Source organism: Dromiciops gliroides, chromosome X (genome assembly GCF_019393635.1).
Source record: "Dromiciops gliroides isolate mDroGli1 chromosome X, mDroGli1.pri, whole genome shotgun sequence".
Taxonomy (NCBI): domain Eukaryota; kingdom Metazoa; phylum Chordata; class Mammalia; order Microbiotheria; family Microbiotheriidae; genus Dromiciops; species Dromiciops gliroides.
In genome coordinates, this window is record NC_057867.1 from 6,055,510 (window position 1) to 6,076,773 (window position 21,264).

General features: G+C 48.6%; 1 protein-coding gene across 2 annotated transcripts in view; it reads right to left on the reverse strand.

Annotated features, from left to right (window-relative positions):
* Positions 1 to 13,813, reverse strand: part of TRPC5 (transient receptor potential cation channel subfamily C member 5) — a 173,536-nt gene extending 159,723 nt beyond the window's left edge. For both annotated transcript variants that reach the window (XM_043974289.1, XM_043974288.1), the window contains exon 1: positions 13,707 to 13,813. The gene's annotated coding sequence lies outside the window, so the exon portion shown is untranslated. The remainder of the gene's footprint in view (positions 1 to 13,706) is intronic.
* Positions 13,814 to 21,264: the final 7,451 nt, after the last annotated feature.

The window sequence follows — 21,264 nt, forward strand, 5'->3', positions numbered from 1 at the left end:
AATCATTAAGCGTCTACAATATGCCAGTATCATGGGCCACCCCTGGGCTAGCTCTGTTGGTAAAACTCCAGGCACCCTTGGGAAGCTGGCTAGGGGTGTGGGAGCAGGCAGGGGGCTGAGAAAGTAGTAAGGGAGTACTTTGGAGATGGGCACAGATGGGCCTTTCTCAAACTTTCCAATTGATTTTCTGTGGGTGGGCCATGCATTCACCTATAGGCTAAAGTCCTCTCTGGTCCCTGGCTCCCTATTCCAGGATAGTAGTGCCCAGCTGGCATGGAGACAAAGGGAAAGGCCTGAGTCGTCCATCTTAGAGCTGCCTAAGTGGATTCTCAGTGGCCCTTTGAGGGACTGTTGTAATGAAGGATCTGCCCCAAAGGTTACTCGGTAGGTCCAAGTCTGGTGTCCTTGGGCCCCCAAAGTGACTGCAACCCCCTTGGTAAGAGCCACTTTCTCACTTATGAACCTGTCTTTGTTTTGCATCATTTTGACTCAAGGACTGCTGAGATGTTTGATTAGCTACATGCAAGAACAAGACAGCAAGGGAGACTAAGGCTTGCAAATTCCTGGAGACTTGACTATTGATTGGGTCTCAGGGACTCTTGCAACTTCAGTCCTCTTGATCAAGGCCTTACTGAACCTTTGGGCTCTCAGACACTCCCCACCCAGCCACCCAGTGTCACAGCCTTCTACCTCCCTAGGAGTTGGTGAACAGATTTCCAGGGGGGGAAACCCAAGAGACATCTGGGATTCCAGAACCTGGGGCAAGCTAAACCAAGTAGCTCCTCTGCTCAAAAAGCCTTAGTGGATCTTTGTTGGCCCTGGGATCCAATAGGACTTCTTCTTGGGCACCAAAAGCCCCACCCAGTCTGGATCCAGCTGGTCTTCCTAGGCTGATTTCACATTATTTCATTATTTCTCCTGCCCCTCCCCCACCCCTACTTTGTGTTCCAGCCAAGCTGGCTGACTTGCTGTTTTCCAAAGATGGCCTTCCCCCAGGGCTGGAATGCCCTCCCTCCTTAACCCTATCTTCAGGAATACCTTGCATTCAAGCCTCTGCTCAGTCTTTGTCTTGGGGCAGTAGACAGAGCACTGGCCCTAAAGTTGGGAGGACCTCAGTTCAAATGAACCTCAGACACTTAATAGCTGTGTGACCCAGGATAAATCACCTAACCCCAATTGCCTTAAACATCCTGGGCCATCTCTAGTTGTCCTGATGTCTATCTTGCCATTGGACCCGGATGGAGCCCTGATGTTATGGTCCTCTTCAGGAATGAAGGACAAACAATGACAACAGTCTCGCCTCTAAGAGCTCCTCTCCAATGAAAAGGACTTTTGGTATTTACTTTGTGTGTGTTTTGCATTTATCTGTGATCTGGCCTGTCCTGGATGACAGCAGCTCCCCAATGCAAGGACCACTTCACTGAGTGAAACACAGAGCTGGGAACATAGCAGGCCCTTCAACCAATAGAAAAGAGGGATTTGAACTCAACTCCCAGTACTTTTTTTTTGCGGGGCAATGAGGGTTAAGTGACTTGCTCAGGGTTGCACAGCTAGTAAGTGTCAAGTGTCTGAGACCAGATTTGAACTCAGGTCCTCCTGAATCCAGGGCCGGTGCTTTATCCACTGCAGTGCCACCTAGCTGCCCCCCTCCTCCCGCCCAAAGCAGGACCAGGACCAGGGATAGGGACAGGTCAATAACATTAAGCATGCCCGTTTTTTCCTGACTTGAAATGACATAACTCTATTATTATTGTTTAGCCTATACTTCTTCAGCTTCTCTCTAAGGGCAGAGCAGTCTAATTAATGTCATTAAAAAGGGCACAGCTTGTTCTTAGCAAACACTGGTTGGCCCCTAGTGATCACTGCTTCCTTTTCGGAGTGTGTCTAAGTAACCTTTATTGACATCTTTTGTTTTTATGTCATCACTGGATCTCCCCTCGCCCAAATGAGCAACCCCTTGTAGCAAAGGAAAACAGTAAAAGCAAGTGACCCCAGTGATGGTATGTGTGCACATGTACCACAATGTTGCCCTGTTCTGTCACACCAGGTGGTCTGCTTAATCTTTTGTTCTTGAGTTTGGCTAGGAATGTGCATGGAGCTCGATGATCTCTAATGGTCACATTCCCCCTCCCCTCTCTTTGCCCTGTTTGCCTATCCCATAATTCTTGTTTTGCATTAGTATTCAAGGTCTATCTAGATGGTGGTCCTGTGATCATGGCTGGAAGGTCTTTCTTTCAGTCCCCTCAGGGGGCATACAGCCAGGCCAGAGGACTGGAGCTCATTTAAAGAAGTCAGAAGATCAGTAGCTCTTGGCTTATCTTGCTTTTCAATTCCTTCTTAACTGTGTGTTTTTTCTATAATTTCCAGGCTGGAGAACATTCTTCTACATAGAGAAGATAAGACCAAAAAAAAAAAAAAAAAGAGCGGAGTGATGCTGATTTCTTTCTGTCATCTGTTAACAGTACACCATCTGCCCCGAACAACAGTGGCTCTATCTTTTTCTTGTTTTTCTTGCTCCAAACATAGCTTTAACCCCCACCCCCACCCCAACCCTTTGGCATCCTCAGCAGCTTTAACAATCCTCAGCCCATCCTGGTCTTTGGTCTGCCCAATGACACGGTTACAAGTCTGTGCCACTCTTCTAGCTATTCTTATATTGGCAGAACCATTTGGAATGTCAATTCCCTGCTGGGTACCATGGGCTTGAGTTTCCTTTTTATTGGTATCATATGTCATTTCCCCCAATAACCCTGTTTTATAACCTTGCAATAATTCTAAGACTCTTTCCTCATCCATCTAGTTGCCAGTCCATATTGTTGCCACTTTTCTGATATCTTGCAGATGCATACACTTTTCTTCACTCCCACTCCCCCCTCCCCATAGGAACATTGTTCTCACCTGGACTATTTTAATAGCCTTTTAAGTGATCTTATTGCTTCCCATCTTGCCTTTGTCCAGGCTTTCCCCCATGGAATGGCCTCTCTTCTCATGACCACCACTTCCTTTAAGGCTAAGCTCAAATCTGACCTCTGTATCACTCAAGGCCTAGGTAGATTCCCAATTATTCCCCACCCCCTGCCCCCTGCTCAGTTGATAGTGCCTACTACCACTGAAAGTACTTTGTAATGAAATTTATATTTTATATTTACTTATTGTTTTACATGCAAGTTTTTCTTCCCTCCCCTTTTGACCAAAAGCTCCTTGCAGGCAGGGACTTCTGTCTGTCCTCCCAGTGCCTAGAACATAGTAGGTACTTAAGAAATGCTTGTTGACTGAATGTATCATCAGCCTCCTTGTGTTTGCCTAGTCTGGCCCCACTTCCTGGACCGTGTGGCCTCACTTCCTGGACTGCCCTCCCTCATCCTGAATGCCAGAATCTCTCCCTTCCTTCAAGGCCAATTCCTCCAGAAAATCTTTAAGGAATCTCAGAACTGGAAAGGAATTCAGTGGCCAATTGGCCCAACCTGCTGAAGAGCAAGAATCCCTCCCACACTATCCTCGACTTGTAGTCATCTGGCCTCTTCTTGAAGACCTCTAGTGATGGGGAACCCATTTGCTTCTGAGGCAGCCCATTCCACTTATGGAGAAATACATGATGGGAAATGTTTCCTGCTATCAGCCCTCAATCTCTTTGGATTTTCTACCAATTCTCCCAGTTTTCCCCTCTGCTGTTCAAGCACAACAGGTCTAGTGACTATTTAACAATGGGGAAAATAGTAATCACCCCCAGCTCTACCCCCTAATCTGTGCTGACTCAAGGCTAAACGGCCCTAGGTCCTTCAACGGGTCTTCATCCAGCATGACCTCAAGGCCCTTCACCATCCTTCTCCTCTTCTGGACCATCTCCAGCTGATGGATGTCTTTCCTACCATGAGGTACCCAGAACTGATAATTATAGATGTCCAGAGTAGGGTACAGCAAGTAGGGTAGCCCTAACCCTGGGCACTATGTCTCTCTTAATAAAGCCTAAGACTTCATTAGCTTTTTTTGGCTGCCATTATCACACCGATGACATATGGAGTTTGTGGTTCCCTAAAATCCTCAGATCTTTTTTATAACAACTGTTGTCTGACCATAGCACCCATCCCCTACCTATCCCCATCAGTCAGCTATGTGGCACAGTGGATAGAGCACTGGGTCTGAAGTTAGGAAGACCTGAATTTAAATCTGGCTTCATACCCTTACTAGCTGTGTGACCCTGGGCAAGTCACTTAAGTTCTATTTGCCTCAGTTTCCATATTTACCAAATGGGGATAATAACACCTACCTCCCAGGGTTGTTATGAGGATGGAATGAGATACTAATTATAAAATGCTGAGCACAGTGCCTTGCGCATAGTAAGTGCTATGTAAATGTTAGCTATTATTATTATACTTGTGAAGGAAAGTAGGAAGGTAAGGGGATAAGAGAAGGGAGTGGCGCTGACAGAAGGGAGGGTGGATTGGGGGAGGCAAGAGTCAAAAAACACTTTGAAGATGGACAGGGGAAAGGAGAGAGAAAATAGGATGAATGGGAGAAAGAAGATGGAGAAAAATGCATAGTAATCATAACTGGGAAAAATATACATCCAGTTTCTTTGATAAAGGCCTCATTTCTCAAATACACAGAGAACTGAGTGAAATTTATAAAAATAAGAGCCATTCCCCAATTGATAAATGGTCAAATGATATGAACAGGCAGTTTCAGGCAAAGTAATCATAGTTATCTATAGTCATATGAATAAATGCTCTAAATTGCTATTGATTAGAAAAATACAAATTGAAACAACTCTGAGCTACCATCCACATCTATCAGATTAGCTAATATAACAGAAAAAATGATAAATGTTAGAGAGAAAATGGGAAAATTGAGACACTAATGCACTGTTGGTGAAGTTGTGAGCTGATTCAACTATTCTGTAGAACAATTTGGACTATGTCCAAAGGGCTATAAAACCTGCATATCCTTTGACTCAGCAATACTAGTACTAGGTCTGTATCCCAAAGAGATAAAAAAAACAAGGAGGGGCAGCTAGGTGGTGCAGTGGATAGAGCACCGACCCTGGAGTCAGGAGTACCTGAGTTCAAATCTGGCTTCAGACACTTGACACTTAGTAGCTGTGTGACCCTGGGCAAGTCACTTAACCCCAATTGCCTCATCCAAAACAAAACAAAACAACAAAAAACCCAATAAGTAAAAGGACCTATAATGTACAACAAACATTTATAGCAGCTCTTTTTGTGCCAGCAAAGAATTGGAAATTGAGGGGGTGCCCAACAATTGGGGAATGGCTGAACAAGTTGTGTTATATTATTGTGATGGAATACTATTGTGCTGTAAGAAATGATGAACAGGGTGTTCTCAGAAAAAAACATGGAAAGACTTACATGAGCTGATACAAAGTGAAATGAGCAGGACCAGGAGAACATTGTACATAGTAATAGCAACATTGTACAATGATTAACTGTGAATGACTTAGCGATTCTCAGCAAAACAATGATTGAAGACAATTCTGAAGGACTTATGATGAAAAATGCTATCCATCTCTGGAGAAAGAACTGATGAGTCTGAATACAGATCAATGCATACCTTTTTTACTTTATTTTTCTTGGTTTTTTCTTTGGTCTGTGTTTTCCAAAATGGACTGCACACATGTATAACCTATAATGTGTATTGCTTTCTCAGTGAGAGAGGGAGGGGAGGGAGGGAAGAAAAGAATTTAGAACTCAAAATTTAAAAATGAATGCTAAAATTATTTTTACATGTAATTGGGGAAAAATCAAATATTAAATTAAAATTATAGTTGTGAGGTTTTTATATAAAGTTAAGACTTTATCTTTATTTCTATTAAATGTAATCTTAGATTCAGCCCAATCTATATAGAAACTTTTGTGAATCTTGATTTTGTCATCCATGTAACTTATCACTTCTGTAATTGTGTCATCTGAGACTCTTACAAGTTGATGTTAAACCCTTAAGGACTACTTTGTTGGGTAGGCCAGTCCAGTTTGCATTCCACCTAAAAATTCTATGGTCTAGGCCCCATCTTGATAGTTTACCCACAAAAGAACATCCAAGTCTATCATTGGTTTGACTGAGATCTTGGTAAAGGTTAAGTAGAGCATTCTCCTGATCTAGATAGGAAAAAGAGGTAATTGAGTTAGCTTGGCATGAACTGTTCTTGAGGAAGCCACCCTAGCTCTTTTTAATCACCGATTAATTTCCTGGACATTGACTACCCCTCTATTTAATAAGGTTTTCTAGAGTTTGATCAGGAATTGGGATCAACAACTGTGAAAAACTTAGCTCTTCTCAGCAATACAATGATCCAAGACAATTCCAAGAGACTCATGAGAAATAACCCAGAGAGAAATAACTATGGAGCCTGAATGCAGATCAAAGCAGACTGTTTTCACTTTATTTGTTGGTTTTTTATTTCTTGTGGCTTTTCCCTTTTGTTCCTATTCTTATTTAACAACATGACTAATAAGGAAATATGTATAACATGGTTGTGTGTGTGTGTGTGTGTGTGTGTGTGTGTGTGTGTACACACAAACCTATATCTGATTGCTTGCCATGTTGGGGTGGGGAGGGAGAAAAATTTGGAACTCAAAATCTTACAAAAATGAATTTTGAAAACAATCTTTACATGTAATTGGAAACTAAAATACTACCGAGGAAAAAAGGAATTGGTATCAAGCTCACTGGCCTATGATTTGCAGATGCCATACTATTATTTTTTCTTTCTTTTCTTTTGTTTTAGAAAATCAAGACATTTGCCCTTTTCCAGTCCTGTGGCATCTCTCCTATTCTCCATGATCCTTCTAAGACCCACAACAGTGGCTCAGCAGTGGCCAGAAGTAAGCGTTCCAAGCATCATTATACTCATTTCATGGGCGATGAAATTGAGACTTGGAAATATCTGCCCTATGGTCACACAGCATGTGCCAGTGGGGCAGAAGAGAGAGTACTGAAGTTGGGGTCAGAGGGTCCCAGCTCCTTTTATGGTAGAGGAGAGATTAGATGACTTCCAAGGGTCCTTCTAGCTGCAAATCTCTGTTCCTAGGAACCTAAATCCTCCTGCCCCCAAATTCAGCACTCCTTCCATCATGCCATGCTACCCAAATAAGGCCTCCAATTCCCCAGCAAGGTGAGTGGAGGGAATATCATCATCCCCATTTTAGAGATGAGAATCACCTGGGCTCAGGAGAAAACAAGCAGCTCATTCATGATGGTGGCAGAAAGAGGCCGAGAATTCACATCTCCCGACTCCCCAACAAAGGCAATGTTCCGTAAGATCTCTGTTGTTCAAAGGGGGGAAAGAAGAGCGAATCTCAGAATCTCGGCTCAAGTGCCGAGCAGATTGGAATTGGTGCATACCGCATTCGACTGTGGTGACACAAGGAAGAGGCAAATGTGTAAATACTGAAGCCCAGAAAGGAAACCGACAAATGCCTTCATTTTACTCTAATTATATTCCTGGTGAACGAGTCATCTGCCCCCATTAGCAGTGGGGGCCCGGTGGCAGGTGGCACAATCCATCCCTAGAGGAGAATGCCCTGAGTTCCCATATTTAGTGGAGCAGGGAGGAGGTTCAGTCAATATTTTCAGTTGCCGATTACTGTAATCAAGGCCTAGGGGGATTACTCTTCATAATGGACTCTCCCCCCCCCCCCAAGGACTTCTATTCATGAAACTGTGTTTATGGTGCTTCCCTGCTTCGGGCATTAGACTCCCTATATAAAGTCTTTCCAGGGTTGGACAAAATGGTCTCTAAGGTCCTTTCTGGCTTTGATGTGGTTGAGGGGGGTAGGAAGGACAATGAGGCACCACCACTGGTCTACATCTTAATGTCTAAGATTTCTGGCTATAGATGACGACAGCCAAAGACTACCTTCCAAGAAGGTTAAGACAAGAGGTAAGACTTCTGGGATTGGAGCATGTATAAAATAGCATGGGAAGCGACTTCAACTGCATTTGAAAAAACTCTTAATGATACACCTATTGTATACAAGGCACTGAGCTATTCTCTATGAAGACAAAAATCAGACAGTCTCTGCTTTTAAGGAGCTGGTGGAAAGAGCAGCATGACCACAGGTGAACAGGGTTGGAGGAAGACCGTGAAGGTGTCACTAGTGGCTTGGCCAAGAGATGGCTCCAAGGAACGGCCCTATCCCAGGGGCCACTGGTGGTGGTTCTCCAAAAGAGCATGTGAGAGAGATGCTGGTAGGATAAAGGAGACCTTGTGGATGTGCCGGGGAGGCAGAAGGGTAACCAAGGTCGCTTCCCTAGGTGTAGCCTGGCTTCTGCACTCTGCTATCCTGTGTCCATGGACTTCCTATCACTACTGCGCTAAATGGGAGAGTGTGAGTGTTCACTGCCAAGGACCGAGCAGCTTTGCCTAGAGGGGCCCATTCCTCTGATGGTCCCAGAATATGCTGGAGAATTGCCTTTGGCTTCTAAGCAGGCTTAGGGCTGCTGCCCACCAGGGAGGCAACAAAAAATTGTCAAGTAAGGGCCCAGCTGGCATCAATCTGTGCCTATGGGCAAGCAGCAGAGTGTCTTCCATCACTTCTACAGTCACCTCCTACCTGAATTCTTCTCCTTGGGAAAGATCAAGTCCTGCTAAACTATAGGAGAAACTGAGAGTGATCAGGCAGCAGGACCCTGGCATGTTGGAGTGATCACAGCCATTTTACAGATGAGGCAAGTGAAGTCCAAAACAAGGAAGTAGTGTGCTCCAGGGTCATAGATCAGGTCCCTAGTGGAACCATGACTTGAACCTGGATCATTGCTCTTTCTGCTCCACCATAAACAAAACCTGTAATTGCTCTCATGTCATTCTGACTCTAGTTTGTGGTCTGATCATAGACTGATGGGTTCCTGAAGCTTTAATATTTAGCTTGGGTCTGAAGACACTGCTATTTTAGCTTGAGATTTGATCACAGTTTCACCATGGGCTTGTCTCATCATTTCTCTGCAGAGTGTGTATGCCTGTGTGTTCATGTGTGGTCATGCGTGTTCTTGTGTTTGTGTGTGTATGTGTGTGTGTGTTCTCGCACTTCACCTATGAGTTTCCAATTTGGAACTTCTCAGACATAGTGGCACATAGAATGAGGCTGTTTCTGACTGTGGTTTTGTTCCCATGAAATGATTTCACTAGGGACTCAGGTAATTCTTTCTTGAAGACTTGGTTTCAGGCTTCCTTTCTGTACAAATATATACTAGCATTGTATTCCTGAATCTCTCTCAGCAGATTCTATCAATGCAAAGCCAAATGTGATTTTGCACCAGTTAGAAATAGAACCTGCGGATTCAGACAATGTTCGTGGCTAGTGATTACTCTAAAAACCAAAACCACAAAACTGAAAAGCTTAAAATGAAAGTCATTGAATCCAGTTATTCAGAAAGACTTTCCAAGTCCTAACTCATCACAGTGGAGCTGGGCAGAGAAGCAAGGGACTAGGTCACCCCTCTGGCCAGGTGTCACATTGGGCTCAGAGAGGTTGGCTTCAGGACTGGAAAGACCAAGGTAAAGGAGGGAAACAGAGAATAGGTTCAAATTACAGGTATGGTCAGGACCAAGGGAATACATGGAAATCAGACCTTCAAATGTAGCAGTGGATCAAATTCAGTGAACATTAGGCCTGAAGGGATAAGAAATTGTAGATGTGATCAGTTCAAAGTTAAACAGGATTTAGGGGGAAAGAGGAGGGGAGGCTTAGGAGTTTGGCAAACTATGTGTAATGCTGCCCATAGATTGCTCCACATTTTTTTCAGGAGGGTTTTTAATATCTTTGGGTAAGCCATAGAACACCAAGGAGGTTGCATGATGAACAAATGTGCCTGAGTGGGGGTGTGTGGAGGGAATGAAAGGGAGGAGAACTAGTCTAGGAGTCAGTGGGCATGCATTCTAGTCCTAACCTACACGCAACTCAATGGGAGACCTTGGATAAGTGGCTTTCTGGTCTTAGTTGCCCCACCTGTATGAGGGGGGTTGGACTGAATTGCTAGGGTTCCTCCCACCTCCCTGAGTCTCCAATTCCCTACCAAGCCCTGTTTCACTGCGCTAAAAGCTATTCTACTCTGTTAACTATTCTTACATCTTCCTTTGTTCCGGCCTGGACTTTGCCACTGACCCCATGTTGGCTAAGTGGACATAGCTCAATGGCTTCTGAGAAGAGTTGGTGTTGCCCAGCTTGAGATACTGTCCTGACTCAGAAATGGCAACACAACCTAATCCCCCCATCTCCCCTCCTCCCCTCTTTCTTTAGAAAGTTCTTATTCTTGCTCACTGGAGCCTAATTTGCATGCTTGCTTATGAGAGCACAACTGAGTCATCACCTAGGAACCATTCCTCAGGTTGGTTGGAACACCCAAAGCTCAAGAGACAAAGCCTCAGAAGGGCAAGTGATGATGATGAGGTAAAGACAGGCATCGTCGCCAAGTGCCAATTCTCTACTCAAGATGCCACCCCAATGCTTGTTACCTCACTTGAGCCACGCACCCTGCCTTGGTCCCCATGCATGGATAGGAGAGACCATGCACCCTGCCTGCAAAATGCTAATTTTCTTTTCCCAGGTCTTGCTTCTAGTCCCTCAAACCAGGCATCCCATAGCTGGCTCTAGCTGGTGGGGTCTGGAGGCCCAGGGCCCACAAGGGGGTGTCTCCAGCAGTCTAGCCAGTACAGATGCTCTCTGCTAGTGGGAGGTCCTGCCTCCCAGTGCTCCAAGGAGGGTCTTTGTGTATTCGGCTGAAAAAATGAAAGCAAACAGGCAGAAATGCTCTGTTCCTTCTCCTTCAGGGATGGAGCCATGGTAAGGAGATAAATTAGAATATTTGGAAGCAGGTTGGCAGAAACAAGCATGACACGCTGTAAATATCCCACCAATAATTCAGCACCCGAATGGCTTGTAGACAGGGCTTGGAAACATTAAGGGGAGAGAAACAAGGTGGGAAACCTGAGGACATCCTCCAGGCTCCCAGTGACCCCAGTTCCAAGGCTTGCTATAAGTCTTTCTTTAGTGTTTACAAGTCAAATCACAAGCAACGTCGGGTGTCTCACATCAGAGCCATTTTTCCTGAAAGGATTCCATCCCTGGCCAAGGCTGAAGAAGCAAGCTGACACCTGGGCCATTTTCCTCTTTGTGTCATACACCAGCTTCCCCTCTGTCTGCCCCTTCACGTTCTCCCCCCAAGAGAAAAAAGGGTGTCTCTACCCTCTGGTTCTGGGGCTGTGCTGAGGCTACTCGGACTGTCTTCACAAAGCCAGGTTCAAGGAGCGCTGACCATAGGGGAGGAAGGCTCCCGACCTTGAGCAGGGTTCCCTCCCTCTGCCACTGAAGAGGGCACGACTTCCCAGCAGAGCCAAGGTGGTTGGAGGGAAAGGGGGCCCAGTGACAGGCACTGCCATGAACCCAGCTGGCAGCTGCATTTTGTGCCTCTGGGCACTCGGCAGCCGTGGCGTTTCCTTCCTAGCGCCAAGCCGCCGTCTTCCCCTACCTGGGCTTTGCTCTTTGTGGGAAGAGGAGCATTCTACCCGACTGGGAGCAGATCGGCTCTGCTTTTGCCTCAAACCCTTTGGGGATGTTGGGGGCACCTTTTCAGCCTCTCCTACGGGCGTCCCCCCAGAGCTCTCAGCAGCCAGGGAACGGTAGAATAAATTGCTGAAATAGAAACAGCTCCACTGAATGCGGAATCCGTTTCTCACTCATTTGCTGCCTTGGAAGGAGCCAATTCCCTATGTTTTGATAACATAATAATATAAAAAAAAAGTTTAGCGGGAATGAACTCTGTCCATCTGCCCACCCTCCCCAAAGCAGCCCCTCGAAGAGGTTGCCTGGCTTGTGGGGATCAGGGTCCGAGGGAGGGAAATCAAAGTTTACAAAAGCCCTGCTAGGGCATCAGCCTGGGAGCCAGCGTCCCCCTCCAACGCCACGCAATCCTTCATTCTCCCCTCCTTGGCTGAGGGCAGCCATCCTCCTTCAGCTGTGTCGAAGGCTAGCTGCCGCTACCTCGAGATAAGAGCTAAGCAGACAGATCCAGCCCAGCCGCCCCCAATCCACCCCCCACCCCATACACACACCCAGAAACGCCAGCTTCCCTCGGCCTCCCTGACCAAGGCTCAAGACCCTTTCCACAGCCCACACTGTCTCAATAAAAGTCGAACGCCTTGAGATCTGCAAACCACAGATTTGTTTGTTTTTTAAAAAAGATGAAAATTGTGCTAAACGGATTTAGGAGCCAGTGGCAAAAGAGAACACGATCGATCGAACTCCCTGACAGATCACCACAAAACAGGCAGGACAATAGACTCCCTGAGGCCAAGTTGCTACCCTGTTTTTTATTTACAAAACGCACTAGTCAAATAGAGGCAGGCAGGCGGGCGGGCAGGTATTCTGAGCTCTGCCCAGCTGTCGGCTTCTCTGTATGGCGCTAGTCCGCGTCCAGGGAATGCCCCCAACACAGATGCTGTTGACCCGGGATGGGATCGATTCGAGTCCGTGTCTAGCCTCCTCTTATAGCATAAACTTGGGCACAATTCAGAGATTTTGCTGGCCAAGCAAGCTCTCGAGGCTTGAGGGTTAGCTTAGCTAAGCTAAGCTAGTTTGGCTAAAAGCTAGGCTCCTTCATCCTAGCTAGGTCTGAAGCTCAGAGAAACTGAGGCATGCCTATGCCTCTGTAGGCTAGGGAGTGGAGGGAAGAGATTCGTCGTCGCCAGCATCTGAGGACCCACTAACTTCACTGGACTCCGAGCTTCAACAGAGCCCAGGGGAAACCACGTTAGAAAGAGTGGCCAGAAGCAGGCTTGCAGCCTAGTTGGCCGTCCTTGGCCGTGGGGGCTCACCCAATTGGCCTGGGCGGTTGTGGCGGTGTGCTGACCGCGGAGGCGGTGGCCACTAGGAGCCAGAGCCTAAGGTGATGGGGGGGAGGGGAGCAGGGGGAGCAAAGAAGCCCGACATCTCACCCCCAACCTCCACCCCCGACCCGCTCTTCGGAGTTCGGGAGAGGAATGGAGCAAGGAGGTAGGAGTCGGAAGTTTGGAGGGCGGCTTGGTGCTCCTGGCCCTGTTCAAGGGAGGGGGACAATGACTGTCTGGGCCCGGGCCGCCCCGACTCTCCTTCCCTGCCTACCTCCTTTCCCTGCGTCGTAGTGGGGAACCTGGAAGGGAAAGGCCAAACAGGAGATCTCAAAGCTCTGCCAAAGGACTCCTCTGGCGCAAAGGAGGTGGCGCGTTCTCTCCGGCCCGAGTCGTTCCCCCCCCCACCCCCCGCAACCAGGCTCTCCCGCCCCCGCCGAACCCAGCCCAGCCAGCAGAGCCCAGCTGAGCCCCCCGCCCCGCTAATCCCCAAGACAATCTGTTGCTGCCCGGCCGGCCGGCTGCCGAGTGGTGAGCGGCGGCCGGCCGAGCTGCGTGCGCCCCTGCTGCGGCAGCCCCCACCCCGCCACCCCGGGCCTGGCCCCGCACCCGGGCAGCCCTAGGCGGCAGCTGCGGTGGCACAGGGCAGCGAGGTGCGCAGGGCGGCCGGGCAGGCAGGGCACAGCGGGAGGCAGCAGGGCAGACGGGCAGGCTGGCCATGGCAGTACAGGGCACAGCAGGGCAGACGGGCAGGCTGGACAGGGCAGGACAGGGCACGGCAGGGCAGACGGGCAGGCTGGACAGGGCAGCACAGGGCACGGCAGGCAGACGGGCCAGCGGACCTGGGCTCCGCCGCCTTCACACTCACCTACGGGGTCCGCGGCTAAGCTTCTACATCCTCGGGGGTCCTGGGCGGGGGGTGCGGACACGGGGCCGCCTCCTTGCCAAGCCGGCCGGTCGGCGACCTCCCTCCGCCTGGCCGGCCGGCCGGCCGTCGGTCGCTCGGTCGGTCGCTCGGTCCGGGGGCAGGCGGCGCGGGGCGCTGCGGGGCCGCCCGCCGGGCTGCCCTGCGCCGGGCGCCGCGGGACCGGAGGGGGAAGGGGGCTCTGCCCCTCCCCCGCAGGGACTCCCCAACTTCCTCCCCCCCGCCCCCCGCTCGCCCGGGCTGCTCTGCTCTGCCCGGAGTCCCCGGCCCGCAGACGGGCACGGTGCCCGGCTGCTTCTCTCCCCCCGCTGTGCCCGCTCTGTGCCCGCTCCGGCCGCCCGGCCGTCCGTCGGGCCGTCGGGCCTGCCCGGGCCGGCCGCCTCACGCCTCCTCCGGCCCCCGGCTGCCTGCCTGGCTCCCACACGCGCCGAGCAGCACAACAAAGGGAGCGACACTGACACGGGGAACCTGCCACGGGAGAGAGCGCCCCGCGCGCTGGCTGCTCACGCACGCGCTCACGGCCACGCGCCCCGGCCCCCCGGGCGCCGCGCGCACGCACGCGCACACACCCGCACCCGCGCACACACCCGCACCCGCGCACCGGCTGCCGGCCGGCGGCCAGGCCAGGCGGGAGGAGGGAGCCGGGCGGCCTCCCCGCAGCGGGTGGGGGCGGGTTCGGCCCCACCAAAGCTCTGTGCAGGGGCCGAGGGGCAGCCCTACCCAGGGTCCGCGTCCCCGGGGCGCATCTCCTCCTCAGCGCCCCCAACCTTCTCCTGGGAAGCCGGTCCCTGAATCTGGGTGCCCGCAGGCTCTGGGCCACCCAGTGCCAGTCTGCCTGCCTGCCTGTGTGTGTGTGGGGAGGGGTGGGGTCGGGCCCATGGTAGGGAGAGATCGTTTCTGGCTGGCTGGGGGTTAGTGGCCCCGGATGGATAGGCACCAAGGCAAGAGCCCACCCTTGAGCATGGCCCTCCCCCTGTCCTGGCTCTCTTATGGCTAGGGGCTCCCCTATCCCTAGCTTCTCAGGTGGCATTTCGTGGTCCTTTCTCTGCTCTCTCCTCTCCTTTTGCTGAGCCATGCCTGTGGCTGCCAGCGGCTTTCCTGGGCCAAATCCCAGGTCAAACCGAGAGGGCACTGAGCCCCCATTTCCTCCCTTGTTACCCTTCCCTCCCCTTAGTTCACCTGTGACCATCTAAACTGTAGGGAGGGGGGGGCACTGAGAGCCCTGGATGGGGCCCCTTGAGAGAACAGCAGGGGCCAGACAGGGCGCCTTCCTAGCCCTGAAGCCAGGTTTCTTAGAGAGCCCAATCTTAAGCCCAGGTTTGGAGACTAAGAAGGTACCACTGGACCCTGGAATGAAGCTTCAACACCAGTGCCAGCCCAAGTTAGGTATTGTTTGAATGCTTCCAGTGGACTCTCTCAGCAGTCTGGGCAGCCTCTTGCTGGGCCTACAATTGGCCTGCTCCTGCCTGCAAGGTGGGCAGTGCCAACAAAAGGAGCCTTGGCACTAGGCAAGCCTTTAGGGCAACTTAGCTTTCCTGCCCCCCACCATCCCCCACTGTAGTTTGCCTGGACTGGCACCGGTACTTTGTTGCTTCAGATGTCACCACTCCACTTGAAGCTGCAGGGCAAATGGAGGGCGACCTCATACCTCATTGTGGAGGACGGAAGGAGGGGAGGAAGCTTGTCTTCTCTATAAAGTCCTGATACAAAATGAGAACCCTTTACATTCAGGGTCTCCCAAAGAGAGAACATCAACTATGGCTGCACTTACATCCACTCCACAAAATGCTGAGGACAGTTGCCCCCACCTATACTTGGTTCTGGCAGGGGGTTAACACCCTGGGCTTTCCAGAGCTTTGTCCTAGGGGCAGCCACACTTGTGAGCCTCTCTGGTGGTATGGTGATGGACTATGCTGAGCCTGGACCGGCATAGCTGAGTTCCAAGAGCCTCATCACCAGGTTGACCAAAGTCCTTGTTTAGGTGCGCTTTAGTTTATCAATGGCCTTCTTAGAATATGGCATGAGAACTGAAGACCCATCTCCAGATTTTCAAATAGGGTGCAAGGTTTTAAGCCATGAAAATGATGTTCTTTGTTTCCAAAATCAGTTCACAGGTAGGGTGGCATTGGAGGGAACGTTCCATGGGTCAGCCCCACCTTTGAGAGCTCCTGCTGACTGAGCATTTGCTACATGGACATTTACAATTCAATAAAATGCTTGTATTTATTTATTTTGTGAGCAGGCTTTAAATTCTATCTCTACTGTGTTGGTCCCTCACTTTGTGTCTTTCTAGACGATGAGTTATTAGGGAATGATATGTGAGTCTTAGCCAGTCCCCTCTTTGTTGCTCTTTAAACTCATCTTGACGGTGCCTTTAAAGAGGACAGATGAATAAAAGAATACAAAGAAAGGGGGGGGGAACATTGTGATAGAGGTGTTACTTGACGTGGCTCACTTCAGAGGGGAGGAGAGGTTTGGAAATGAAGGCAATGTAGAAACAGAAGGTAGCAATAAAACAAAGCACTTAAAAACATCTGACCGATCCAAGTTTGGTTTTGTGGACAAAGTCACATCTAGATATGGGGCCTTAGAAAATGGGGGGGGGTGGGGTGGGGCTTCTTTTGAAATCGCTCCTAAAATCCCATTCAATGCCCGAATATTTCTTCTAGGAATCGTCAGCCTAAAAGTTTTTTTTTTTTTGCATCACACCTGCACCCAATTCTTAGTTGGGGAGCAGGCCCCTTGGTGCTCCCCAGCACTCCAGCCAAGCCTCAAAGGCTGGAGTTTTGCCTGCTCCCAGAGCAAGCAGGGAGAATCAGCTGCCAATTTCACCCTGAACTTAGGCCTGACAAGTGTGGTAAAAAGCCCTCTGTCCGACTGATAGATGCCGATTCTTCTCTTTCACGCTGACAGGCAATTTGGCAGATTTTAATTAGTGTAGTTAAGCCCCTGGGAAATATTGCTTGGACGGCAGCCTTTTCATTTTACTAAGAACTCAAGAGCCCAGGGGGAGCTTCTCCAAGACACCCAAGGACTTATTTTCAGCCATGAGTGCAACAGGCAATTCAGTGCAAGTAACATCAGAGCACCATTGGCTGTTTAGGGCCCTGAGTTAGAGGAGTACAAAGATCGAACAAGGCAGACTTGCTGCGCTCGTAGAGTTCTGGTCTATTAGGGAGGCTTGAGACTGAGCTGCCGAGAACTAGGGTGTAAATTAGAATATGCTGGCTGCATGAAATTGATATTAATAAAGCCTTAGGAGATGTTTTTTCAAGGGAGGGGCACTGGCACCAAAACTCAGACTTGAGAGTCATGAAAGATTTCACTAAATAGAGAGGGGGAGGAATTCAATTACAAGGTACTGTGCTAGACAATAAGGATACAGAGAAAACTTCAAGAAGCTTACCTGCTACAAAATGGGGTGGATAGGACAATGCCATGCATGAAGAGGAGTGGAACAAGTTGGGGAATCTTGGTGGTAAGGAGAGATGCAAAGGATTCCTGGAAAATTTGAGAAGGGAGAGAACACATTCAGCTGGGAATTGGAACAGGGCATTCATAAAGGAGGCATTGGTTCAGCTGGACCTGAAAGGAAGACAAAGAAATCAGAAAGGTGGAGATGACAGTGCCTGGTACACAGTAGGTGGTTAACAAATGCTTATTGACTGAACGAACTTCATGAAAGGAGGGAGTGACATCCAGGAGCAATATTGCATGAATCTACAGAGACATATTGGGCAAAGTGCCATACTTGGAGTCCAGAAAAAGGGGGTTAAAATCCTGCCTCAGTCATTTACTAGGTGTGTGACCCTGGATAAGTCACCTGCCCTCTTGGAGCCTCAGTTTCTTCACCTGTAAAATGAGGATAATAATAGCACCCACTTCAGAGAGCTGTTGTCAGGATAGCACCAATTCGCAAGTCTTAAAGCCTGATAGAATGAGTTGTTGTTTGAAACATTATTGTGATTATCTGGCAAGCTGAGTGTTGGATAGATTTAGCCTAGTCCAGCTTGACTGGAATGTGGTATAAGGGGAGTAATGTGAGATGAGCCTGAAAAGTGCGGTTGGAGCCAAATCGTGAAAGGCTGTAAATGTCAGCCGAGAAACCTGAAGCACTGAAGGTTTTCAAGTTGAGAAAGTGACATACACGGTCAGACCTATTCATTAGGACGATTATTTCTGCAGGTGTGGGAAGGATGGATTGGAGAGGGGAGAGACTGGAGGCAGGGAGACCAATTAGCAGACTATAGCAGCAGCACAGAAGCAGGCTGAGCATTCTCTTTGGCCCCAGCACATCCATTCAGGTGGCTGGACTGGCACTTGCCAAAATCAGTCAAGTAATTTCTGGGTGATTTGTGTATTGGAACAAGCATTTGCATATGAAAATGACCTCAGCAACTGTATTGATTAATCACTGGTTTTGCTTTTTATAATGTGGGGCCTAGGCAGTGAGCCCTGTGATTTCTGAAAACTTTTTCTTGTCTGTTCTTGCCACTGAGGAGCTGCACCTTTGCTATTTTCTCTGACAGGCAGAAAGCAGCATTATCAGGCTGAGAGAGCAAGCAGAAAAGGAGACAGAGGGAAGAAAGGGGGAAGAAGAAGGAGAGGGAGAGGGTGTGTGAGAGAGAGACAGAGAGGGCCAGCCAGCCAGAAAGACAGACAAAGAGAGAAGGGGAATTGATGGCTGGGAATAGAGTGTTACTGTGTGGCAGGCACTGAGCTGTGCTTTACAATTATTGTCTCTTTTGATTTCTCAACAGCCCTTGGAAGTAGGTACTGTTATTATCCCAATTTTATGGATGAGCAAACTGAGGCAAACAGGTAAAGTGACTTGCCCAGGGTCACACAGATAATAAGTAGCCAAGGCTAGATTTGAACTCAGTTCTTCCTGCCTCTAGGCCAGGTGCTTTATCCATTGAGCCACCTAGTGGAGCTGGAAGCAAGGGTGTAGTAGAATATGGTGGCATGACATGAAGATGTCTGGAACTATCATGAAGCTCTTCTTGTAGGCAAGATATGGTGAAAGGTTCCCTCTCAGAGCCCAAAGTTCTTGAGGTGGAATCCAGGATTCTGGTTGGGGAAGGGGAGAGTTGGTAGTGATGGTTGGGAAGTGATGTGGAGGCTGGGTTCCAGGCACAATGCAAAGGCTCATCTAGCAGGAGGAGAAACGAGGAGTGGGGGAGGACAAGGAAGAAGCAGGGATATGATGCTGAGGCTGTGTCCACACTAATGGCAGAATGACTGGTTAAAATGAGAAAATCTTAGTCAACTCGGGCTTTGGATGAGATGTTCTAGATGAAATACTTTGTGTGGCAGAGACTGCAGACAGAAAAACAGAGCCACAAGCTGACTCTTCTCTAGCACAGAATTTCCATCACCAGAGAAATCAAGACAAAATCAGCTGGGGGAAGGGGGATTTATGGCCAGGAGCCTATCCCCAGGATCCAGGAGAGCTGGGACTTCAAGGACGCCTAAAGCAGGCTCTGGCCAGAACCAAGGACAGCTCCTCAGTTAAGGCAAAGGCTTTTTTCCTTTTTTAATTAATCCTTTTCTAATGAAATGCAACGAGGAAGTTCAGTAAACTCCTGCTTCTAAGAGCTTGCAGCTGCATCGCATTTTGATGGAAAGGGACAGCAACAAGCTTAAATTCTTACCTGGGCTCCAACTCGATGACTCATTTGCACATCAGGAATGATAGCTTTGGCACCGCATAGCATTCTGTTTACACTCCAGTGCCCACTGGTGGTGGTCAAGCAATCATCTTTTCCTCTTGAATTTTTGAAAGGCTCTAGAGATTGGTGTTTATCATAAGGTGGCAGGATCATAGAAAGTTGGATTGGAAAGGCACCAGAGCAACCATCTAGTCTAAACCTTTCATTTGACAGAGAAAGAAACTGAGTTCCAGGGAAGGGGAAAGATTTAGGAAGACTCACTTTAGAGTCAGGGAGACTGAGGTGGGGGGAGGGATGGGTATAATGTTTAATTCAATGCACCCAAAATTTATTTGTTACACATTCACTATGTGCAAGGTCCCATTAGGTTCCGGTTAAGAGTCCACAATGGACTTCTATTCTGGAATTCACAATGGCTCCCCTATCTAAGTTACATCCTCAATTATTTTGTTAATTCAATAGTCCGCTGAAATTCAACTGAGTCCTGCTGGCTGCTGAAGTTACAACAGTTATTTTGATATTGAGACAAGGATCCTGGAATTGCCCATCTTTTCCAGGTAAAATTGGCCCTTAAGTGGGATATTTCACTCTCCTAAGTGATTCTCATCCCTACTGATAGAAGAGTTAAGCAGCCTGGCCCCTTCCCTCTTATACTTAAGAGGCTGTGAGACATGGACCTGAGATCCGTTCCCAATTCCTGCCTCAGCTCTGTCCTAGTGGTGTGCTCATGGGCAAATAGCTCAACTTCTCTGTGCCTCAGTTGACCCATATGAAAAGTGGGAATAATACTGCTCTTATCCCTTATTTCACAGGAGAATTGTGAAGAAAGCCGTCTGTAAGCCTTAAAGCTTTATAGAAAAGTGAGGAATAACCTCACATAAGAAAAAATAAGTCACAAAAGAGCTATGCTTTAGGGAGAGTGGGGGAGGTTGTGGACTGTGTATCTCTGACCATGAGCTCTTCTTCATTGGTACTGACTGGGGGAGTCACTCCAGTCTCACCATCCACTCCTGCTGCTTCCCTGAGTTACTGCATAGACTCTGACAGCACAGAAGATCCCTCCAAAGGAGACCATTTGCCATGGCCAGGGTTCTAAGATGGAGGGAGCAAAGCAATGACCCAAGGCTGAGAGGGAAAATGCAAAGCCCCAATTCCAACATTGTCCAAACAGACTGTCAAATAGATGATTGCAAGCAGGAGACTTGCAAACTTTATGGAATTCGGCAATATTTCCCACTGTGGCTGGCCGGCCAAATGTTTCATATCACATCTGTGCTGATGGCTGGACACATCTGGCTATATTCAAGCAATAGAATAGAGTAGGCTTTTTTACATCATTACCATCACAGAGGACTTAATGACTCCAGATCCATGGGACGAAGGCCCAGTGCTGGGCAGGGTTACATGAGAACACATGATCTCTGTTCTCTAATTTACAGGTTGAGATAGACAAAACCACATAATTTGGACTCGAATGGGTAACATTATTCAGAGATGAGTTGAATTCTCCTTGGAGGACTGGAGTATGAATTGAGTACACCCTCAAGAAGAATTAAGTCCAAATGAGTTGCAAGGTAAAGTCGGTCTCAGTTATTCATTTTGCCATTGAGTAATAACTTTCGGCTGTAGATTCAGCACCTGCAGAAATGGTTCACTCCTGTTAGCTCATTGGTCCACACTTTAGCTGTGCTGCCACCAGGTGGTAGGTTGGTGCCTCAGTCTCTGTGGCCCTACCACAAGGCACATGTTTTGTGGGAGACTTTGGTCACAGTCCCTGATTTCCCACTCGATAGAATTTTTAATTAAACAAAAAAACAACAACAACACTA